Source organism: Muscardinus avellanarius (assembly GCF_963383645.1).
Source record: "Muscardinus avellanarius genome assembly, chromosome: 6".
Classification (NCBI taxonomy): domain Eukaryota; kingdom Metazoa; phylum Chordata; class Mammalia; order Rodentia; family Gliridae; genus Muscardinus; species Muscardinus avellanarius.
Window position 1 is genome coordinate 6,507,358 of NC_137791.1, and position 14,624 is coordinate 6,521,981.

Here is a 14,624-nt window from a genome sequence, read left to right on the forward strand (position 1 = left end):
TATTGTTAAGCTCTTTGTTTACTGGGCTCATTTAATGTAGTTCTGCCAAAAAGCTATCCTGTGCCTAACACTTGAGTATTGTCAAAGAAGTGATACTTTTATTTTTTGAAATATTTTATTAACTATTATAGAAAACATAAAAGTTGTACATAATACATTGGACAATGTTTAAATCAAGTTAAACATATCCATCTCCTTAACCACTCATCGCCTTTCATAGTGAAAACATGCAATATTCTTATTTCAATCTTTGTGAGATATACAGTATATCCCTGTTGTCTGTAGCCACCCTCCTGAGTAATTCCATACCAAAGTATACTAAACCCATCAAGTACTCACTCATCTCTTTAAACGTGAATGTTCTTCTTCTTTTGTTTCAAGTCTTATTAAAACAACAGCAATAAAAAGCCAAAAAAAAGACAGCTCCTATTTAAACGTCACTTTTCAGCTTTTATCACCATTTTCTTTATATTTCCCCAATTCTTCCAGTTGAGTTTAGAAATCTTCCCATCTCCTCCCATGTGCTCTTCACTACCTTTATTTTAGCACTTGATGTACTGATACGTTGGGCTACACTTCTGGCTTGATTGGAGGAAAACATGTTTAGTGGGACTTTTTACATAGGAGAGATTCCAGTTGAATTTCTTAAGCTAAAGGAAATAGGTACACTTGTATTCAAAATATACCAGAATTCTATTTCTGGGTTATCATGCTTCCTATACTCTCCTAGAATCTGTCCCTAATTCCCACCAACTCCTAAGAAAACTATATAGAGAGATATAAGGAATATTCTAGACGTCCCAAAGAGATGGTTTGAAACAAGAAAGTAAATGCAAGGTGGCATGACACAGACCCAGAGGCAGTGCTTTGGATTTTTATCTTATGTTTTATCTTATGTTTTCTTCTCAAGAACCTTGATGAATACTACAGGGTACCAGGAGACTGAACACATCTAAAGCATGAAACATTGATATCTTACTCATTGTTAAAATATTTGCTGAGCTTCTCTTTGATACTCACACCAAAAGCAACAACAGAGCGCAGTGAGGGGTTTTGGGGAGAGAATATATATCTCATGGCTCCTGGAAACTTGAGCCATTGATGATCAAAAGAACAAAGTCCATGCATTTCCTGGATCATTTTGAACACAGGCTGTTGGCCAGAATGGCGGCCCACTGTGGCAAAGGCAGGAGATAGGGCAAGAGACAGAGAGCAAAGTTGTAGTGTGAGGTCCCTTCATTGCTGCTAGGAATACATGAGGTCCCTATGGATGTGGAGAGACTGAGGAGGAAAGCCAGGCTTAAGAGCTGTCTCCATACCATGGTGCAACACAAGGGCTCCAGGGAGGTCCCGGCAGTAAGAGATGACCTGATACACGTGAGGCCGCAGAGCCTCCTGTGGTTCCTACAGACCCACACACCTGCGCAGCTCACAGACCTGCAATGCAAGTTGCCTGCCACACAGGGGCAGATTCCAGTGGTGGCATATAAAAACATGTGTTTTATTTTCTCTTATTAGTCTCACGACCAAGGGAGCCAAGATCAGCATAAAGAAAAGTGGTAGGAAAATCCTCTCTCTCTCCATGGTAGAACCCTAAACCAAGCCAGGCCAGTCATAGCTGTAGGTGGGAGGATGACAGTTTTACATTGGACATAGGGATATTAGCAAACTGTGATGTTAGGGGGTGCATCTTACAGAAACCGATGGCACGTCGGCTTCCAAGGTTGCCTTTGTATACTACCCCCCTTCCCCGTTATTGGGGATTGAATCCGGGGACATTCTAAAGCAACAGCTTTTTATATTTATATTTATATTCAGAGCTAAGCAGTTAATAACATGAGGTTAATATCCTGAAAGCTTCACAAGATGGTTAGTGAGGCTCTGAAAGGCTTGATTCAGGATAGCTGAAATCCAGTATATATATTGGGTGTAGTGTGACAAACATTTCCCAAAGCATATAATGAGTTCATCATTCCTTTTAATAATGATCATATCATGGTAGATTTGTAAAGTTTGGACAAAGAAGATATTTTATGACTAAGATTCATGAATAATGCCTTTTCTTTAAAATTCATTTTTAATTTGGAATATGGTCATTCTAGATTTACAGAGAAGTGGTAAAGATTATACTGAATTCCTACATACATCACACCCCATTTTCCTTATCATTAATATCTTAGATTAGTATTGCATATTTATCACAATTAATGAGCCACTGTTGATATATTAGTATTAATTGAAGTCCATGAATTATTCATATCTTCTTAGGTTTTACCCAATATTCTTTTTCGGTTCCAGGATGTCATCCAAGTTTTCACATTATATTCAATCATCTTGCCTCTTGAGGTTACTCTTAACTGTGACAGTTTCTTTCTTTTTAAAGTATTATAATGGTCTTGACAGTTCTGAAGAGTGTGATTCAGTTATTTTTTAGTGTATTCCTCACTTAAGACTTATTAAATGTTTTCTCATGATTAACCTGGGATGTGCATTTTTCAAAAGAGGATTACTGAGTCGAAGGGCCAGTTTTAGCACAAATCATCATGCTGTCAGCTACCAACATGACGGCTCATGTCGACCTTGAACGCCTCACACAGGTATCACTTTTCTCCCGTGTAAGTTCCTCTTCTCCCCACATTTCTTTCCATGCTGCTCTTTGGAAGAAGTCAACATTTGCAGTATGCATTTAAAGAATGCAGTGCTATGCTCTACCTTTTTGAGAATGGGATAGCTATACAAATTATTTGAGATTCTTCTAGATAAGCAGTTCTTGTATTTTCTAATTATTTACTCAGTCATTTATGAATATCACTATAGACTCATGCATATTTTATTATACTTTAGTTATAATCCAGTGACTTTATTATAGTATTCAAATTGTTCCAGCTTGGGGCATAGAAAGCTTGTTCAATACTACAATCTGCTGTCAATCTTTTTTTTTCCTGGAACATTAGAATCTATTATCTGCTACCATAGTTAACTTAGATCAAGATATTCTGTCATTCTAGCCTTAATTATAAGTAGGTAATTATGTAAAGATCGAGTCAAATGATCCCACTACCATTTAGGAATCGTAGTCCCACTAATTTCAGGGGTTTCATTGCATGTCAGTTGTCCTGCTTAACACTTGTTCACCAGAAGAAGAAAGCCACCACCAAGATGCCAATGTTTCATTTATCCACGAATTTCTTGCTATCTTAATAAAAGAGGCAACCTCTGGGTCTTTCTGGAGAACATAATCTAGTGGTTGATTTTTAGATTTTTCACAGTACAACCATTAGAACCCCTTTCCCTATGCCTTCTCATTATTTCTTTTCAAGAACATTAAAGAATTCTGAAATACTCAACTTGTTATAATAGAATTCTGTGTTTAATTTTTAAAATTTTTCAAGTTTTATCATGAGGGAGTCATCTCAGCAAACTATTAGGATCAATTCCAAGTGTTCGGGAAAGGAAAGAGTTTCTTCTCTAGTAAAGAAAAGAGGCTGTTTTCATAGTCCGGGAGATGTTGAAGGTTTGGGGTTCAAGGGTCTCAGGATCCTCTGAGTAATAGGGTTTGATTATTATCCTTTAGAACCCATAAATTGACACAGGAGAACTTGGAGAACATAATTTCATCTCCTTTGTAGCTTTGCGCCTCTTACAATGAGGCCCTTGCCTCACTTTCTGTACGGTGTGTTCAGAAGCTATAGGAGAGAATTATTCTGAGGCTTCTTAGAAGCCTACTAGCCTTTATGGTATTCCTTTAATAAGTAATCAGCTATCCTGATCTTGTCATTTCCTTCTAGCCAGATCTCCAATGCCACAAGAAACCCACTCCCTATGCCACAATCCTCTTGATTACTGACACTCCCATTTCAGTCATGCACAGTTTTATTCATTGTGATCCGCTCATTCTGGTGAAATTATTCCCCTATCACCTGCCATAGCGTATTTAAGACTGCCTTAAGACAGAGTGGTTATCTAATTTTAAGACTCTCACCTTTTAAATAAATTTTCTAGGATTACTCTTGGTATTCATTTTCTTAGCTTCCTTTGTCTATTAAAATTACCCGAGGCTAAGCAGTCATTAAATCTATTTACTTCTGACTGTTGCACTAAATTACCATAGGCTTGGTGTTTCATAAGCAACAGAATTTTATTTCTCCTCACTCGAGAGGCCAGAGGTACAAAGTCAGGGCAGCAGCATGCTTCGCATCTGCAGGAGACTTCCTTTCTAGATGCAGACTGCTCATCCTCCTGGACTCACAGAGCACAAAGAGCCTGGAGTCTGGGCTCCCTTGAGTAAAGCCGTAATCCCATTCTTGAGGGCTCCACCATCAGAATATAATTATCTCTTATCACATTGGCAGTTAGGATGTCAACATAAGGATTTGGGGTGGACATAACATTCACTCTATAAACTTAATTCCTTTTAGACTTAATTTTTTTTAAAAATTGGGGCAATATATGTAAAGAGAAAAAATGAAACAAGGCAAAGAAAAAGAAAACTGATATACAAGCTACATTTTTTAATAAGAAAAAAGCACATGGTCAGTTGATTGGTTCTGCATAATATCTCTGGAGAGATAATATAAGGCTAATAAAATTGCACAATTACAGTTATGATTACATGGGGTAGGAAGGCTAAATATTTTATCTGCTGGGTCTTTTTTTTGTCTCAATGTTTAAAGTTTTCCTTATGGGCTATCTGTTCCCTTGCACATCCAAATTGTATTTTCCATCCCCTTTGGGTAGCTGGAGAGATTTAATGCCCTGTGTTATGGTCTTTCAATTGAGCCTAGAAGTGGTGAAGTACATAAATCCTCCCTGGAGCCATTTAGACTACACTTTGGCACGGTACTTGCTCTGCCTCCTGCCAACTGGGGTGGGGGTAGGGAGTCGGGCCAGGCCAGAGTTCTTCTCTAGTTATCTGCATCTGTGTTCGCTAATGTAGAAATGTCTAGTATTCTCCATTGAGCAAGTATCATAAGGTATAGTTGATGGTTGGGCTAAGAAAATCTTTGGAGGTGAATAAATTACATCTCATACAATATTGAACCAGACAACTATGGAAATAATAAACCACTGCAAAAACTAAAGTAACAAGAAATTTTGCTTTCTTTTTATCTCTTTTAACATTGAGTCTTTCTAAAATTATGTTAGCCATTTATTTCCTACTTACTGTGTACCAGCTCTTATGCTAAACCCTTTACACATAATATCTCATTTCATTTTTACTACACTATAAGACAGCTGTGATGATTACTCCCTTTGTAGCTAGAATAAAGTTAAGACTTAGACAGATGAAGGAACAGGCCTAATACATGGTAGGAAGCAACAGAGCTCAGGAGACTTGCAACACAGCTAGTGAAACTGCATGAACTTGGCCTTTATGCAGAAAAGTCAACAGGCTCAATGGTTAGCAATCGAGTTTGCTTTTTACAGTTTTTAAAATCTTTGTCTTGATATAAGAACCTACCTAGAAAGCCTTAAGATAAGTTATGGCAAGTTAAAATTAAAATAACAATATTGCTGCCATAGTCTTGTGATAATTAAACTAATTGAAGAGAATATAGTGGTGGACAATAAACACTCAATACTATTTAGCTATTAGTACTTTTATTACTGTCATAATTATAGCTATTAATATTGACTCCTTTTTCTGTAAAAAATTCTAATATGTTGACTGGAAGATCAATAAAAGTCATTGGAAAGATTGGTGCTTCTTAAACTCGCTAATTGTTAAAAGTAAGTTGCATATATTTCAGTTCTGAAAAGCAACTTCATCTTGACTTGCTGGTTTTCTCTCTGCTTAATCCTAATATGCCTTTGCTTTTCCCTAGATCCTGAGCTCTCCTGATTGTTTCACAGAGTCCTGAGCATTGTAACACTATTCTCATTTCAGGACCTTTTTTTCTTTTTTCAGTACTGAGGATTAAACTCAGGGGCATTCTACCTCCGAGCTACACTCCAACCCCATTTTTATTCTTTTATTTTAAACAGGGCTTCACTGATTTGAAGAGGGCCTCACAAGTAGCTGAGTCTGGTCTTAAACCTGCGATCCTCCTTTCTCAGCCTCCTAAGTACTGAGATTATAAGTGTGTGTCACCATGCTTGGTTCAGAACCTGTTTTTTGGGCTCCTGCTTCTTTATTTGGTATAGGAGAATACAGATCATTTAGCTCATCAGAATATAGCTCTCAATTACACTGGTTCTGGCCTTGACTACTCTCCCTTGAGGTCCTCTCTCAAAGTTTGCATGCGCCTGCTGATTATTTTTCTCTATAATCCTGTATTAGCCGGGAAAGGGTCATTTAGCTGTTTCCAAGGCATTTACTTTGCACATTTTGTAGCATACTCTACACTCCGATCTTTATACATACAGAATAACCCATACAGCCCCTTTTACTTTGCCAAGCAACTGAATCAGTATTAGAGGAAAAAATAAAAGTAGTTCGTGCAAGCAATCTTGAGTTTAAAGCCGTACGAGTCCTGCTTGGCGAGGTCCACGTGCACAAGCATTCTGCTAGAAACGGAAGCCTTGGGTTCCTAGGAGGGCTGTCAAATTTATCAAGTAAAAATGCAGGATTCCCAACGAACTTTGAATTTCAGGTAAATGACAATTCTTAAAAGTATACCCAATGTCTCCAATATTGCTTGAGATAAATTTCTAACTAGGCCATGTCTTGTGGTTTACATGAAATTCGGATTTAACTGGAGTCCTGTATTTCATTTGGCTACCTCACCACAGACTGGTACCTCCTGTCACATTTATCTCCTGGGGCAGACTCGTAGATCTCAGTTACCTGACGACATTTGAGAAATAGCCGTTCCTCCTAAAACCTCTTCTTACCCTGATCTTGATTTCCCATATCCTTGGGGTGAAAGGATCCTGGGTGACTTTACATCTTGTTGTGTGTGAGACAGTCTCGTTTTATTTCCATTGTCTTGACATAACTGTTAATAGTCCTCTTTCACTTTCAAAAGTGTCTAGGCTTGGATGATGAATTATGTGGTCACCAGTGCCTCATTCTGTCCTTGAGTTCCTCCTGACCTTGTTAGTAAATTTTCAGCCATTTTCTCTCAAAACCACATGCTTATCTCCAGGAAGTACCACCATTCTGAACATAATTCCACTTCCTGTAAGTGCTGGGTCATACCACGCTGCTTAGGTTAAAACACACACACACACACACACACACACACACACACACACACACACATCTACAAATGGTTTCCAGACAGCCACTATCAGTGACAGTAACTTTCTGTTCCTGTGGCCATATGCAAATGAAGAGGACAGTGCAAAAATGTGATCAATTCAGTAAATCTAAGTGATGAACACATATAAGTCAGATGAAATAGATATACATGCCATTTGCTTGAAAATATTTTGGTAATTTATACTTTAGAAAAACAAGGTGGAGATGATGTTTATAGATGCTGCATAGAAATCGCGGATTAAGTTTCATCTTTAACTTGTAGGGAAGTAAAATAATCATCTTCATATCATCGCAGGTCATGATTTCTGTTTCTCAGTGTCTACCAAGAACAATTCTTATATCAAACAATAAAATTCTCAAAGTCTACAACTTTTTGTCCTGTGAAATGTCAGGTAACTTTAGTGTTTGATATCTCTTTAATTTATCCATCCCTATTTCTTATTCAAGTACATGTGTATTTGAGAGGGTTCTTATAGCTATGAGCATAGCTTTATGTGTTCATCCATAATAATATAGAAATAAATGTCTGTTATCAAAATTGTTCTTAATATTTCATAAGCATCATACAGATATCATTAGTGTCCTTCAAAAACAACTAATAAAAATCTACCCATTAAACAAACAAAAACAAATGACTTTTATCTATAAAGAGGGATAAATTATTATAAATTATTATTATTATAAACTATAAACTACTATATATTATAAATTATAAACTATTATTAGTAACCTTCATTTGTTTTAATGGTGCTGACTTCATATTAAGCCCAAATACTGTCTTTAAAACTGAAGAAAAAAGAATATTTTCCAATAAGAATCAATATTGTAGAAATATTTATTTCTAAATGTGTCTTTAACTTAAATAAAAAGTTACTTAAAACTTACTAGAGGAAAACAAATATGTCATTTTATTTCTTTTATGTTAACTCACCCAAGATAAGTAAATGTAATATGTTATTATATCTTAGCAAATAGAATTTTATTTTTAGATAGTAAAATAGTAGTTGTCTTATTAAATCTAAATCAAAGGCAGTTTTGTAAAGCTTAATTTGAAATACCGCTACTATTTTCATCAGTACTTTAATTACCTCCAAGAAAAATTGTGAATGTTTTATGAGTATTTAAAATTGATGAATAGTCTGAGGAGAAGAATGTAAATACAGAAGTATAATGTTATAATTACCTCATTTGTATAGAGAAAGCATTAACAAGAAAACTCCAGGTGAGCATAAAATGGTCTTATGACGAGCAGACATCATAATGACCAGCAAGGGAGAATGGTTCTGTCCCAAATCAAGCCTGCGTTCCATTCTATAAACAGAATTTGAAAGCAAATAGAAGCAGAAATGAACCTTTCCATTTAAGAGGAAATGAGGGTGTGTGAAAATGTTTCTTTGCAGATTTCCTTTTGATAAGTGCAATGTAGCAAGCAGAATTTATGAGAGAAAAATATATAAATATCCAAGCAACGTAAGAAAAAAAAATATGATCCTATTAGTTGCTTTTCTTATATCTAATAAGATCTTTATTCCAATCCAATTACCTGGATCACAGGTTAGCAAACTAGGCCTGCAGGTAGACTATGACAGTGACTCATTTTCGTAAGTGAAGGTAGACGGGGAAAATAATTTTGCCTATTCATTTAGTTCCCACCTGTGGTTGTGTCTGAGATAACGTGGCTGCTGAGAAATAGTGACAGAGACATGTGGCCCACAACTACTAGACTCTTTACTGCATGGTTCTTTATTTCATCAGTAAAGATAGATGATTCATGGAGATATGAATTACCATCAAACTTTATGACACTGTGGAATTTTATTTATCTATATTCACTTATGTTTTAATTTGTAAAGTGGTTAGAAGAACCTACAGTGGCCACTTTACAAGAGACAGTGAATTCAGAGATTTAAACAGTCTGGCATTGACTTTAAAATTTCATGAATTATTGGGGAGAGTGTCAGGCAGACGGACCATTGCAGGATATGTGTGTATTCATTCATTACAGGTTTCAGAGCAAGTGTAAATTGTCAGGCACTCATATAGAGTGGCGAAAAATAGATATGCTGTTTTTCCATATGAAATTTATGAAACAGATAATAAGTGGAAAATAGAGGATGTATAGTTACAAATCATGATGAACCCCCTGAAAGAAGGGAACAGATTTTAATGATGGATATTAATGTGCAGGAACAGCTCTCTATACCATCACTAGGCAAAGCTTCACGGAGAAGGCGTAGTTACCTGAAGCCGCACACAGGCCACCTCATGACCGGGCATCTTGAAGTAACCACACTTACTCACATTCAAAGCTCTGTGGTTTGGGGAGGGCTTGGCAAGGATAACTACAGTCTGCGTCAGGCAGCATCACCTCTCACGTCTACAATGGCTGTAAGTTCTTAGACGCTGGCTCACTCGTGTGGCTGGGTGGTGGTCAGCAAGGGGCTTGGCCACAGTTGTAGGCTGGTCATTGGACCTTCTCCATGTTGATCTGGCAAGGCTACTTGGGCTTCCTCAAGCATGATGACTGTGTCTCAAGAGTGCTGGGTGGAAAGTAAGCTGCTTTGAATGATCCGACCTCCGAAGCCCATTGGATGGGATTTGCTTCTCATTGGTCGTTGATGTCTAGCTTAAAGAATGAGCAGGCCCCAGTATAAAAAGCATAGGTTCTACAATAGCCATCAAGCATGTAGAGGAATTTCTTGCTTTTGTCTTTGTTCTTAGACTCTTTCATTGCTCCAAGACTTGACTAAAATGATAATTAAGATCCCGTTAATACCAAGTAATCCTATCAAATCAACCACAGTTAATAATGATAATCAGAAACGTACAAGAAGGAAAACAAAATAAATCCCCACACAGTCAGTTGAAGTCATATGTTACAGTTCCCCCTTTTAAAGTTCCTAGTAGATTCTAAATCAGTGTTTTATGAATGTGTGCAAATGTGGCTTCTTTGGTCAAACTTTCCTAAATCTCCATTTAGTATTAGTTGCTATACCTTGTATTTTCCCAAGTATTTGACCTCTGTTTAACAATCATTCTGTGTTTCATTTATCTGTTGACAGGTGCGTCACAGTTTGATTCAGCAAAGATGTATGTTGCCTTTTCAGTGAAGTAGCCACTGTGCTAAGCATCATATGCGAAGTGACTTCTATGCCTGCAATAAACATTGAATTATTGTAAAGAGGAGACTTAAAACCTTTTAAAATTTGTTATCTAGAAAGACCCATCTAGAATATGTATGCGGACACTGAACACTAAATTATCCTGACTTGATGGAACCATTTTGTGCTTAATGTGTTATTTTAACTTATATTTATCCAAATCTTGAGTAATTCCAGAGCCAAGGTTCACAAAGAAAATATTGTTATCATATATATATGCATATTTAAAAAAGACAAACAGCAAATACTTGAGTTTTGAAAAGGAAAAAAAAAGGTTTAACATATTTTATCATCTAGATATAAGCCCATCTGTAGACTGATTGTCACATAAGCCCTTCTACTACTGCAACTGGCAAAGAATGTGCTTGTGGAGTTGTCTTATAGTGGAAGTTGTAATTATGCCACCAACTGGAGACGAGGTGGAAGTTATGGCTGTGTGGTTATAATACAAGGTTAAGGAGAAGGGTTTTGTCTGCTTGGGGAGTTAAGTGGAAGCATATCCTGTTTAGTCTACAGTTACAAGTTTTGATGTTTATTTTCAAATCAAGCTTGAACAAATTTTGTGGATACACATAATCTGAGTGTGAACATATTCTTATGAAAGGACAATCATTAGAGAAGAAGCAGAAAGAATGGATAACTGACCAATTTATAAGTGGAACTCAGTTTAGCCAATGTTGAAAAAAAGAAAAGGAAATATGAAGATACAGAATCAACTCAGCATGTTGTAGAGCTATTAAGCCATTACCACATTTATTTTAAAAAGTTCTACAGAGAAAGAAGAAATTGAAGCCAGGCATGGTGGCTCATGCTTATAGTCCCAGCATTTGAGAGGCTGAGACAGGAGGATCAGGGTTCACTGACAGCCTCAGCTACTTAGTGAGGCCCTCTGCAACTCAGACCCTGCTTCAAAATAAAGAATAAAAAATAGGACTGGGTATGTAGCTCGAATAGAATGAACCTGGGTTCCATCCTCAGTATTGAAAAAAAAAAAGATAAAAAAGGAAAAAACCTGAGTGGTTGAAATTTTTATTTTCTATTTCAGTTGTATTCTAATGTGTGTATAAGTACATATTATGTGCAGGGGAACTTAATTTCAGATCTGGGTGGGCATGAGTTTTTTTTTCCTTCTTTCCTTTCCTTCTTCCTTCTTTTCTTTCTTCATTTTTTCCTTCCTTCTAAAATTTTTTGGTACTGTGGATGGAAACCAGGGGTATTCTATCTCCACTATACCCCCAGCCTGATTTAGTTTTTATTTTGAAACAGTGTCTCCCTATGTTGATGAGAGTCTTCTTGTTTGCTGAGGGTTTTCTTGAACTTGTGAACATCCTGTCTCACAAGTACTGGGATCCCATGTACTGGGATTATAGGGTGTGCCACAGGTCTTTGTTTCAGACACAGTCCTTGAGACTGGAATTTTGAATTCTAGCTCAATATTTATTATTTTAAATTGTGGATGTTAGTGATATTACATATTGCATTTTTGTTTTCTCGTGGTACTGGGGATGGAAGCCAGGGAATTCTACCTCTGAGCTACACCACCAGACCTATTATTTTTATTATTTTTTATTTTGAAACAGGGTCTCACTGAATTGCAAAGGGCCTCACTAAGTAGTAGCTGAGGCTTTCCATGAACTGTGATCCTCCTGTTTCAGCCTCATAAAAGCTGGGATTATAACCTTTGCCACCACACCCGGCATATTTTATATAATTATTATACTTCAGAAGTGGCTTTTTAATGTCCAATATTTCTTCCGTGTCATCTTTCCACAAGCTTGAGTAAACTATTGGAGCTTAACCTTTATGTTCCCCAAGTTTATAAATTGTAAGAAATTTTGATGAGACTGGTTTAAATTAAAATAATTTCCTTTTTAGCTGGGCATGGTGCTGCATGCTTGTAATCTCAGTACTTGGGAGCCTGAGACAGGACTATTGCAGGATAGAGACCAACCTCAGCAACTTAGTGAGACTCAGTAACCTAGTGAGACCCTGTTTCAAAACAATAAAAAGTGCTGGGGGTTTAGCTCAGAGGTAGAAACCTTCAGTATCAACCACCCCAAATAATAATAATAATAATAATAATAATAATAATAAATAATAATAAATAATAATAATTTGCTTTTTAAGCTTTAAATAGTGGCCACAGAGTTCTACAAGTTGTAGAAATGACTCAGGAAGATTATATATTATTTTTATCTTATGATGGGTTATATTATGATATAATTCGCTTAGAATAAGTAATAATGTTATATTAATTAAATACTATAATATTCAACTTTTTTCTCTCCGTATTTACCAATATACCATGGGTTATCTATATTCCCTTCTTTCTTTGTGTCTTCCTCTAGTTGAATCTTATTGCCTTTTTACTTTAATCTTGTAAATCTACTGAAGTCTAGGTAGCAGAGCACTAGTCATATAAGAATTTTATGAGAAAAATCACCAAGTGGGAGGAAGTAAGAATTTTATGATTGGATGCCTACACATAAAGAATATTTAGGTAAATCTGGGATTTGTGAAATGTCATTAGTGTTTCTTATTTTTTCTCCTCACTTTATTCCAGAGGTTTGAAATTCCTAGAAGTCACTTTTCTGGGTAATCTGGATAATTAGGTACTATTAAATACTTAATAATGAATTGGTAGTCAAAATCACTGTGAGATATGCCCTACTCACCTCCTAACTTCAAACCAAGTTGCACTTGTATCTTTATGACACCTCAAAGTTTGTGCTCTCACATTTCCAGGATATTGATTAGATGCTTGAAAAAGACTAGGAAAAAAAATACAGGTTGAGCAAATTACTGTGTTCAGTCTCATAAGCAATGAACAGAAAACACAGGCATTTTCACCCTTCTTTGGGCAGATGGTGAATGGCAACCGCAGAGATTTCAAATATAGATGTAGCACATATATATTGCAAACAGCTGTAATAGCGAAAATACATGCCAGAAGACTTAATCATTCTGGATTTTTTCCCCCAATACATGCTAGCATTCAAAAATAGACTTCCCTTTTTCTACAATTGCTATGTAGACTTATTTGAAATAGGCAAGTGCATCTATGATAGAAGTATTTTGCAGGGTGCTGATTAGGCTGTATTTTCTGAGCTCCTGAAGGACTGGTTGATTAGCAAAGTTCCCACTACTTACGATTCGGTGTGCATAACTCATGACCAGTTGTGACTTCTTGTTTTTGCTGCTGAATTGGCTGAATCAACTGTTCCGTTGTGTGTAGACCTTCCCGACATCCAGTATCTAAATGAAGAATGAAATGAAATACTGGATGAACTGCATAGTTTAATTCTGTATTGTGTCTTCAGAGAGTGGAGAGGAGCTAGGGTTTTAAGAATATAGCTTTTCTCCCGCAGGTGAAATTGTCACATTATCATTTGATTTAGGAAATTCTGGGTATATGTCCTGTGTGAGTGTGTTCACGCACACACACATGATCATCATATTGGGGAAGAAACTCGTGTGTGCATGTGTTTGTGTGCGTGCATACACTCACACGTTCGTCATATTGGGGAAGAAACCCAGGATCATTCGACCTCTGAGCTACACCTCCAGCTTTTCAAATTTTGAAACAGGGTCTAAGTTTCTGAGGGGATTGCTAAGTTGCTGAGATTGGCTTTGAACTTGTGATCTTCCTGTCTCAGCTTCTCAAGTATTGGAATTCTAGGTGTGGGTCAACATGCCAGACTTAAATATATGTCCTTTAATTGTGAGAATCTCTAATTTGTTTACCAAGAAAGAAGCAACAAAGAATTTTTATCAGAGATACAGGAAAGTAATCTATATTACTTTAGAAATACTGAAGGAAAATAGAAAGAAACTTTTGAGAAATTTACCACTGTAGTTCTTAACATCTAGCTACTAGCTTCTGAGGAGCCCTATCTGTAAGTTGAATTTTTTGTGTGTGGCACCAGGGATCGAACCCTAGTTTTATGGACATTCTACCTATGAGCCATACTCTCAGCCATTTTTAATTTTGTTTTAAACAGGGTCTTGCTACATTCAACAGGCTGGTCTTGAACCTGCAACCCTCCTGTAACTCTTACATACGGTAAAGATGCTCCCAGCGGGTTGACTGATGCTGTTTAGCAGCATAATGTAGTGCTTGCAAGGGGAGCACATGGGTTACTGTCCACCACGGGCTTAGTTCTCAGTGATACCTGTATAAATCTCATTAAGTCCTCATTAGTGAGCTGAGAAAGATGCTTGTACCATCTCACTTAGAAAGAATTGAAGGAGACAATGGA